Source organism: Strix uralensis, chromosome Z (assembly GCF_047716275.1).
Source record: "Strix uralensis isolate ZFMK-TIS-50842 chromosome Z, bStrUra1, whole genome shotgun sequence".
NCBI lineage: Eukaryota > Metazoa > Chordata > Aves > Strigiformes > Strigidae > Strix > Strix uralensis.
The window spans coordinates 48,551,341-48,561,333 of record NC_134012.1 but is presented as its reverse complement, the minus strand read 5'-3'; the positions used below and the strand labels follow the sequence as shown (position 1 = coordinate 48,561,333).

The following is a 9,993-nucleotide window of genomic DNA, read 5'->3' as shown; positions in this document are numbered from 1 at the left end:
AGTGGGTGATGCTAGGCAACGCCCTTCCCCTCTCAGGGCCTCTATTTCCATGCATGTAAAGCCATTGGTTTCACCAAAGTGATGCAATGCCTGAATTCATTGGTTTGCTTTTACAGTGCTCTGGGATCCTCTGGTGGAAGGCGGTATAGGGCACAGAGAGCACATTTAGCTTGCTTATCCCTGCAGGTCCAAAGGGGAAGAAAAGAGTGATGCCAGTAGCCTGCAGCTGAAACCCAGCTGCGTCTCCCCTTGCCAGTGAAGCCCTGCAGTGGGTGCTCCTTCATCTTGATCTGCCTCCCCCAAGCAGCTCTGTGGTAGGAAAAGCCAGTTGGGGTTGTTGGTGGATTCTCCATCCGTTGTGGCAGAGACTTTGAGCCAGGAGGCTCTCGAGGTCTGCTGGCTTTCAGAAACCTCCGCTGAGCTTGTAAGCATGGAGTAAAACTATGTGCCGTGCCCGCGAACAGCAAGTGATAATCTGATCCGTGTGGGACCCCACGGCTTGGGGTCAGCCCCTTGCTGAGCTGCTGCTGTTCCTCCCCGAGCGCTTTGCTGCCCCTGCGCTCACACGAGTCTCTGCAAATATGTTGCTCATTAAATTATCTGCTTGGTTTGTCTCTCCCCGTGGCTGCAGGCTGCAGAGGCAGAAAGAGGACGAGATGGATCATTGTCTGAGGGAGTGCAAGGTGGAGCCCGCTCTCCAAGAACGCCGTTCCTTTCTCTCCTGCCCCTTCCAGGACCAGCGGGCAAAGGCGCAAGGAGACTCCATGCTTTTCTCTGACGATGTGTTCACCCTTGAGCCTCTGGTAAGCGATAGCTCCCTTCCTTCTCCTCCCTGGCTGAGGTCACTTGGCAGGTCCCTGCATCAGCTGGCTTGATGTGCCGAGAGAAAACACCAGGTTTCTAGTGAGGCTGTGAGAGCTTGTTGCAAAAAGCATTTCTGTGGGCTCCTGACAGAGCGAGAGGCTGCCTAAAGCTGAGCTCTGCTGCAAGGGCTATAAATTAAGGGCACTTCATAAGTGTCCTTACAGTGCTGAGAGCTATCGATAATTATGAGTAAGGACACAGCTTACACGTAGCGTATGGGGATTAACAAAGGATATCAGAGCACTCTCAGTTCACATATTGACCTGAGAAATGAAATGGTCCTCTGAAGGAGGCCAAATTCAACCCAAGTTTGATCACAGACATATCAATCTCTTCATATAACCTGGATGGATACCATGGCTGAATCTCCCTTCCAGTGTCATCTGTGAGCCTGGACACAAGGCTGGCAGGTTTAAACAGACTTTTTGAGTTTCATTGCACATAGGTACAGAAATTTTTTTGCTTTTTCTGTTTATGCAAGCAAAACACCATATCCTTCAATCAGCCAGAGCTCTGGTTCTGAGTATTTGCATGGTCTGAGATGAAGAATGGCCACTGTCCGAGCAATGCAAAATCCCTTTTCATCTTGGAGTAAATCCTAGGATAATCTCAACCTCTTCTTCCTTTTAAAATAGGTGAAACTATTTTTTTTTTTTTCAAGGAAGGGGATCATCTTCTCTTCTCAGTTACTCCTATATCCCATATAAGTCTGAGAGCCACCAATGTTGGCACAGCTGCAGTTTCACACCACTATAGCTGACAGCAGCATGATGTGACCAAGAGGTTGTGTCAGAGTGGTGGGAATATTGTAGAGAGTGGGAGCTGATCAGCTGAGCATTAAGAGCACGCTGCGGTGTGTCAGAGCTGGTTTTGGAGTGTGTCCCAGGGCTCCTGCTGCTTTTCAGTCGGACTGTGTCTCCACAACTAGCTTAGCCTGCTCTTGAGCTCCTGAAGTGCGTTAAGGTGAGGTCCAGAAGTCCGGCTGCCCACAGCGCCGAGTCCTGGTACTCCATGTAGTGACATACGGACATAAAGGGTAGCGTGGCCTCAACTCTCGAGTGGAAACCTTTCCTGAATGTCTGTGTTAATGTTACGCAGTTTTCTCTAGGACTGAATATAAGTGGGCTACTGCATGAGTCTCTCCCCTTCTGTATTGTCCAGCATTATCAACCTTTTGATTTCCATTAATTCCATTATTTATGGAACAATCAGGTTCACATTCAGTTTTGCTCATGCCTGTCTTTCCCCCTGGCATATGGGTGTCTTTACATCAAATGGTAGTAAGTATTTTCTCCTCTTTATCAAATGTAGAATCTAAAAATCCACTGCTGCTGGCTTCCATAACCTTCTCTCCAGTGACAGCCCTGTAACTTTTAGCTTGGGCAGACACCCTTCTTGCACTGCCATGTAAATCTGCTGGAGAGGCCCCCCAGAGATGGGACCTTGCTGCCTCAGACCTTCTGGCCAAAAGTGGCTGCTCTCTTCTTCCCACCTCTCACCCGTGATGTGTGGGAGCTCCCCACAGAAATAATGAAATCCTTGTAACAGGTGACAGGAGGAAATAATTGCTTCCAGAGGTTAAGAAGCTGGTGGAGGGAGAGTAATCTTGGAAACGCTTTCTGGGTGGGATGGCTTTGCAGGGTTTGTGCAGAAGCTTTGTTGTGTCAGTGGACCATTAGCTGCCAGTATTTTCAGGTGCTGCAATCTGTAGAAGCTGTAGCAGGTCACTTCAGTCTGTATAGGGTTAACTTGCTGATGAAAATAATAACAAAAAAGAGGAGGCATGATTTTGGAATTACCGTGTGACCGAGAACATTTTGAGCAGTTGTCCAAGCCTATGGGAAACAAGCTGATACACAGCTCTGACTTTCTGAGCACATCTCAAATTTGGTTTATTTTTGCATCTACACGTGTTATGTCAGCAGAGGCAGCTGTGATAGAGGCCCAGGTGGCTGCCAAAGGACAAAGTCCTTGCTGTTTGCTGCATCCTCCCCGCCACAGCTCGGCTGTAAGTCACATTGCAGACCCGTGGGAGCTGACTCCTTGGAAATGGCAACCAGAGGAGAGGGAGGACGAGGACTTGTTACTGTTACACTGACCTTGACAAGTCATCGCTGTCCTGTCCTTGCCTGGTAGTGACTCTTCAGTGTCACGTGTGAACTCTGAGCTGATGAAGGTGGTCTTCAAGATGTCCAGGTTGCGAAGGTGCTACTGTTGTTGATCCAGAGGTTGGGCCAGGAGGTAACAGTGTTGATTGTTGCTGCAAATCTGCACCTCAGCTGGGGAACCAAGCTGTTCCCCATCCAGATGAGAGGCTACTGCAGAGCACTTTGTTTTTTGGCAGAAGACACCATCTCCAGTGGGAGCCGTGGTCCATCCCACAGCTCCCTGTGGGTTCAGTTATTTATGGAAAGAGGCAGATGTTGGCTTTGGCACTGCCTTTCTCCTAAGTGCCCTGAGCTGACAGGATGCACTTTGAGTGTCATTTTAGTACTTCTGTTGCCAGCTCTGTCTTTTGTTTCTTTGACTGCTTTGAGCAGTGATTTCCTTCCACTGCCTTCCCCCTCTGCAAAGCAAAGCAGGTGATTTGGCCAGCAGTTGGTGGTGCTCGGCTTTTCAAGATCAGCTTTTTCTTACTCAGACTGGTGGAGATCTAGCAGATTCTCATTATTTAGGGGCTGAGGAAGAAATAGGATCTGCATGTATTTACGGTTGGGCTCTTGCAGAGAGACAGCTGTGAGTCACGGTGTGCCATCCCCTCCCGTATCACCTTGCTTATGCTGTAGCAAAACCAGGATACGACAGCTGGAGTGGTTGTGCTGTACCATCATACATCCACCATCTGTATTTTATGGCACCGGCCAGCTGCAGCCTGTCTGAGGCCAGAAGTGTTTCAGCCAGAAGTGTTGCAATACCATGTTCACAGCACTGCGTAGTTTTACATCTGTCCTGGTTACCATCCATGGTGGTTCTCCATGCTCTGACTCAACTGCCATCCTATAGAGAACACGTAGCCCAGGCAGACCGCTGGCTCCTGAGGTGCTACTGGAGTGTGAGCCAGTTTGGTTGCTTCGTTATAGCCCTAATTTAACAAAACACCTCTACCAGATGCCAGTAAAGGTAAGAGACTTAGAAAGTTTTTTTGCAGCTGCTTCCAAACTCCCATAAATTTTGTTGATAAGTGTTGCTTGTTCCCTGCTCTTCATTGATGCTCTAAATAAAGGCTACAGGGCTGTGGCTGAAAACAAGAAATGTGACATTTGAAGACAAATGGTTTGCTGTCTCCTTCTGTTTCAGGAGGGAGATATCTGGCCAAATTCCTCAGCTGAAATTAATGTGATCTTTAGACCCCGAGAAGCCAGAGTCTATCAACAAACGGTCTACTGCGACATCTCAGGTACGGCTCCTTTCTCCTGCTTCTGTTGCCCACAGTGGAGGCACAAGTAGTCTTGCAGCCGACTCGGTTCTCGTGTAGTTGGTAGGAAGGGTCAGTGGTCAGCAGGGTGCTGGTACGTGCCCACTGTCCCTGCGGTTTCCAGGTGGTCTCCTGTCCAAGGCCAGCCCTCAGGATGTGTCGCTACAAGCCTGGATCACTGATCCCAGAACAACCAAGGCAGTGAAGGGATAGGTTTTCATGCCGTGGGTTTGCCAGCATTTGCTCTGCTGCCAGGTGCCTGTAGAGGCCAAAGAGCTACAGTGGCCAGGATTCAGGCACTTGAGGCTGCTCCAGTGGTTCAGAGCATCCTTCAGACAAAGATCCCACACTGTCATCTTAGCAGGCTTACGGAAGAAAATGAGCATCTTAGAGTTTAGCTATAAGCCTTGCAGTCTCAGTTCCTTTGCAGCAAGGGGTGTGTGTATTAGCAGTATGTTTATGGCTTCTCTGACCTCAGCAGTGAGGTTTTCCATAACTGTTCAGCGTGCTTCAGGTAAGGTGTCTTTACAAAGCTGAGCTCTTGGTATCATGGTGGGCATAGGTGAGTGCTTCTCTCTGGAGATCACAAAGCCCTGTCTTATTTAGGTGCCACTGCAGGAGGTGAGCCCTGGAGCCCCGGGCACGGAGCTGTGTGTCAGGCACGGGCAGTGGCTGAGACGCTCTGCCTGCTGGAGGCAGTTTCAGACGTGCATACTGCCGTTAGCAGGGAGCTTCGCCTTGCCTGGGCTCGTACTTCTCGGCTCCTGTGCTCTTGTCTCCGATTGCATCAGTATAGATGGCGTATTTTTATCTTCTGTGTTGTGAGCTTTGTGCCTTCACTGAATGGATTTCAGAGCTCATCTAAGCACATGGGAAGAAATTCAGAGATTGTGTTTTAAACTCAGCATCGCTTTTTCAGGGTGCAAACTGATGGCTCAATGAGAAACCAGCCCAAGGGGTTGGTTAGAAATTAGAAGCCAGCCCCAAGGCATATCTCTTGAGGGAAGGGAAGAGTCCTGTATCTCCTCCTGGAGCACCTAGAGCTGGTCCCATCCAGCCCCGAGTCAGGGAGTAGCACTGAGGCAGCCTGGACAGTCCAGGATAACAGAGGGAATTACTGTACTGAAGTGGAAATCTCTCCCTAGGCCCTGAGACCAGGCTGCCCCTGCGCATCAAAGGGGAAGGCACAGGGCCTCAGCTCCACTTCAGCTTTGAGCAGCTGGACATCGGGAAGGTTTTTGTTGGATTAGAGCACAGCTATGAGGTGATTCTGAGGGGCTGGGGGGGATCCTGATGGCTCCCAGGGCAGCAGTGAGCCTGGTGGACCTGTGGGATTTCTGGCAACTCAGGTCATTGTGAGCAGGGAGTATTTGACATACTAGTCAAATCCGGGGGCTTTCCCAGAATCTGGATACTTCTGATGGGATCTGAAAGGTGCATATGTTGTTTGTGAAGCCTTAATCCCTGCTTTTTGGCAACCTTCCCTGGAGATCAGCTGGGAGGCTTCATGTGAAAAAATACCCCCTTGACACATGAAAGCAACACTGGGACAAAAAGGTAAATATTCAGAGGCTTTTGTTTCAGCCCTGGATGCAATGCACCTTTGTACCCGGGCTGTTAAAAAGCAGCTGGAACAAATTTACTGTGTTTGAACTCCAGTCCAGTGCAGCCAGTTTTTGGTTAAGTGCGTGCTGCTGGTTCCTGAGAGTTGGAGGAAAGCTGTCCAGCCTCCTGGCTCAGAGCTGTGTCTTGCAACAGAACTGGGAGTGCTTTCCCTTGCTGACCAGTCTCTCGCCACTCTTCAGATTTGCTGCATCTCTATGAAGAGCAAAGCATTTCTGGAAATGAAGCAAAGGAATTTTCTACATATTTGCCTCCCCCTGCCAATGGTGTCAAGTCTTCTGCAAAAAAAATAAGATAGGGCAACTGAAAGAGGTAGATCTGAGGCAATACTTTTAAAAGCTTGACTGTGGCAGGGAAGGACACATTAAGGTGTTTTCTTACCAAAATATTGTGCTCTCTATGTATTTTTAATGGTGATAATTTATTGATTATCGTTTTATTATTTTCATGACTTGAGAAAATGTGACTAAGTAGATGATACTGTTAGTGCTGTACTAAGCAGCTAGACTGGAGGTAAACCTCAGCTCAGCGTTGGATCCCTAAGTGCAATTTGTAACTGAGGTGTAAAAGACAAGAGAGGAGAGAGTAGTTTTCAGGTTACCCTTGCAGAGCTTGAATACGTGAATATTTTTAACAGCAGCTGCAAAATTAAAAAATAAGGGACATCTCTCTGCTTCTGTCTCAATTTTTCTACCAGGTTTTACAAGGACAAAAGTTAGGGAAAAGAAATCCAAAGCAGATAGTTAAGTCCATGGAAATGGCAGGATTTCACCCTGCAGCAATCAGAACCTTTACCGCTTTGCTTCGGGTGGGTTTGTTGGTGACTGACAGCGTGCTGGTACTCGCAGCAGCTGTGGGCATTTCTCACCCAACATGAGAAGAGCTGACTCTCAACAAGTGCTACGGGATTGTGTCACTTGATCGAGGCAGTAGATCTCTCAAGTGTTCAACAAAATACGGCTTAGTTCTAAATTTGCAGTTTATTCTGATAACGGTAAAGTCTTAGATGGTGGCTGTGAATATTTAAGAAAGAGAAATTCTTTGGAATAGATAGAGCTGCTGTGCACCGCACGCTCATCCTTTCCTGACACGTCTGTTTGAGCAAAGACTAAGAAAGTATCCCATTAAAGGAAAAATAAGAAAACTAAATTACATACCGTAGCAGAGTTGGGGAGTGCTTCTGAAGTTGGTTATAGTGCTGCCCTGAGGTGTCTTCTACATGCAGTAAACTTGTTGGCTGCAACATGTTCTGCCCTTGGCAGGATCGGACTCATCGGGAGCAGAATCAGTTGTGTGATGAATCACTAGTAATGCTGCAACTGCCCTTCCTTGTTCTTAGGGACAGGTCTGAATCGACTTGGTGATGCTGAGCAGCTCCTCTGCACTGCAAGTCGAAGTGGGCTGCTCTGCGTCAGTGGAATAAACCCCGAGTGACTGTTTCTATGAAGCTGTCACTGCTTTGTATGAAAAACCCAAAGGCAGAACTTGTCCTGTTGCATTTTCTTTGGCTTCTGCCAAGCAGCAGCACACAGCATCTTCTGCTTTTTACAGTCGTTAATTGCTTAATCAGAAGACAAATCAGCCTTCTGTAAGAAAGGAAGATTCCTTATGTATTTCCATTTTGCTTTCTTGCTGCTGCAGGTGGTCCTGTTTAACAAAGGAGCCATTGACACTGTCTTCAACTTGGTCCCTCCAGCTATAGCTCTGGGCTCCTGCTTCACCTTCCTCCCCCAGGAGGGCATCATTTTGCCGGACGGGCTGCAAGTCATCCGGATCTCCTTCAGTTCCGCCATCCTGGGGGAGTTCACAGAAGAATTCAGGTTCAGTGTGAATGGATCCCCTGAGCCTGTGACCTTGACTATCAGGTGAGGAAGGTTACAGGAGCTTGGTGGGAACATCTGTAGCTGTCTCTGGGTAATCATCTCCCACCTACCTCATTTTAGGATGAAACAGAGAAAAAAAGGTGTTGTCTAAGGTCTTAGTCTTGGCTCGGATCCTAGCATCCCCACACTAAGAGCCCCACTGATTTAAAGTGGGCAGAGGAAGGATGAGGACAGAAGGTGGCTGTTAAAAAGAGAGATGTCATTATATAAAGCAGTTTGCTTTTCTTCCTGGTCTTATATATCCTCTCCTGAAGAGCAGAATGAGTTGTATTCACTACGGTGATCTCCAGTGGGGACTGAAAAAGGTCTGGCAGCCATGAACTGCACAGCACCTGCTGGGCTGCATTTTGCCCTCAGCTTCCCAATGTAAAGCTGAATCTGTTGAAGTTAACAGATTGACTCTGGATTTATGCTGTTGTAGTTGAGATTAAAAATTCGTCCCTTAATTTTAATACAGTGGTGAGTAGAGCATTAATGTAATCGTGCTTACATATGCCCTGGTAAGGGCAAGGTGTATTTAACAAAGCAGATTTGTCAGAAGACTTTTGTTGCTCCCAGCAACTGTGCTCTGTACATGGACCAGCAGAAGAGTTAGGGCAAAATCCTCCCTCTCCTGCTCGTGGAACAAGAACCGGAGGACAGCACACATGGACGATGGCTTTTGGGAGTGATGAAGTGTTTGATGCTCTTCTCTCCCACCAGGTCACCCTGTGTTCCAACACTGTGAAGAGCTACGAGCTGGCACTGGTGGTGGACGTGTGCGGTGTTGGCAAGGCGGTGTCGGCGCTGCTCCTCACAGCCGGGTATCAGCGCTTTCCTTGCAGCTCGTCGTCTCTCCTCGTGCATCCAGCACCACGCTGCCTTGCACGTGGTTTGCTGGCTCCATCTCCAAATGACAAGTGTTGCTTAATGAGCTAGTTCTGCCCAGCTAGATGTGAGATTGGCAGTGTTCTGAAAGCAGCACCTGTACTCCACGGACAGGCATGGCCCTGAGCCTTTTACTAAGGGGAACAGTAATTATATTCATTATTGGCCTGTTTTTTGGTGCTTGAGGTGTAATAAGTTTCCAAAGGGCCATCTTTCCTCCTTCCCGCAAGTGGTGGACTTGTGCTGGGTTGCAACCAAAATACAGCATTCATTTGGGCCGCAATGAGCAGCCTGCTGAGAGCTGGTGTCTGGGTCAGTTAACGAAGGTGCATGCGAATGGGAAAGGGGCTTATGGCAGGACTGGTGAGGGAAGGCTCAAAGCACGATTGTATGAAGGGAAAAATAGTCCTTGATGTGAAAGGTGAGCTCAGGTTTCTCTGCTTCCCTCTGGTTCTTTTGAGCACTAATGTTCTCAGACTTAAGCCAGAAGATCTTGCTGCAGCCAGATTCAATCCTGTTGTGCTGCAGTGGGTGTTGGTTTGATTACAAGAGGGATGAGTTCACTGTGCTGTTCCCTCTCCCAGGCAGAGTCATCCAGTCAGTGCCTGGGCTGCAGTTTTGTAAAACAAGTGCAAATGGGGACAGACAATGCATGGAGCCGTGGGGGTGCAGGAACTGGGAGAGGGTGATCCCCCACTGCCTAAGGCAGGGGGTGGCTTGTGCCCTCCATCGCTGGGGCAAAGGGCTGAGTTCTCAGGCAGGGCAACAGCGGTGTGGGAGAGGAGGGAGTCATTTTCACTGAGACACTGGAGTCTTGTGTTCTTTGAGCCTTGGTGAGCACTGGTCCTCAGTGGGAAGGCTCCCCCAGAGCTCACGCCTTGCTGGGACTGTTGGGAGGGTCCTTGCAAGCCTCCTGGGGCAAAGAGCGGGCAGAGCTGATCAGGCAGCTCTGGGACAGGGCACTGTGCGCTGCCTGGGCACTTGGCAGCCTCTGCGAGGCTGAGTCCCAGGGTTTTGCCCCACCTTTACAGGAGGTGGTTGAGTCAGAAGAAGTTAAAGGTGATTTATCGCTGTAGGGGTATTAAGTGTCTATTTGACACATGTGTTATGCTCTATTTCATGCTACTTGGGGAGTAAACGAACTCTACATTCTCTCGGTATCTCTAATTCCCTTTTGGTCATCTCTTTGCCTAGATGCGTGGTTCCTCCGCTGTGAGTACTCAACCCTGTCGTGATGTTTGGACGGTGCTTTCTAAAATTCCCTTATCAGCAGATGCTGACCCTTGTGAATGACAGCAATCTTCCAGGCTGCTACAGGGTTATCCCTCAGGTTTGGCATTG

The 9,993-nt window shown here is 48.7% G+C and overlaps 1 pseudogene; it reads left to right on the top strand.

Annotated features, from left to right (window-relative positions):
- The first annotated feature begins 430 nt into the window (after positions 1 to 430).
- The window catches only part of LOC141938255 (hydrocephalus-inducing protein homolog), a 56,418-nt pseudogene continuing 46,855 nt past the window's right edge, over positions 431 to 9,993 (top strand).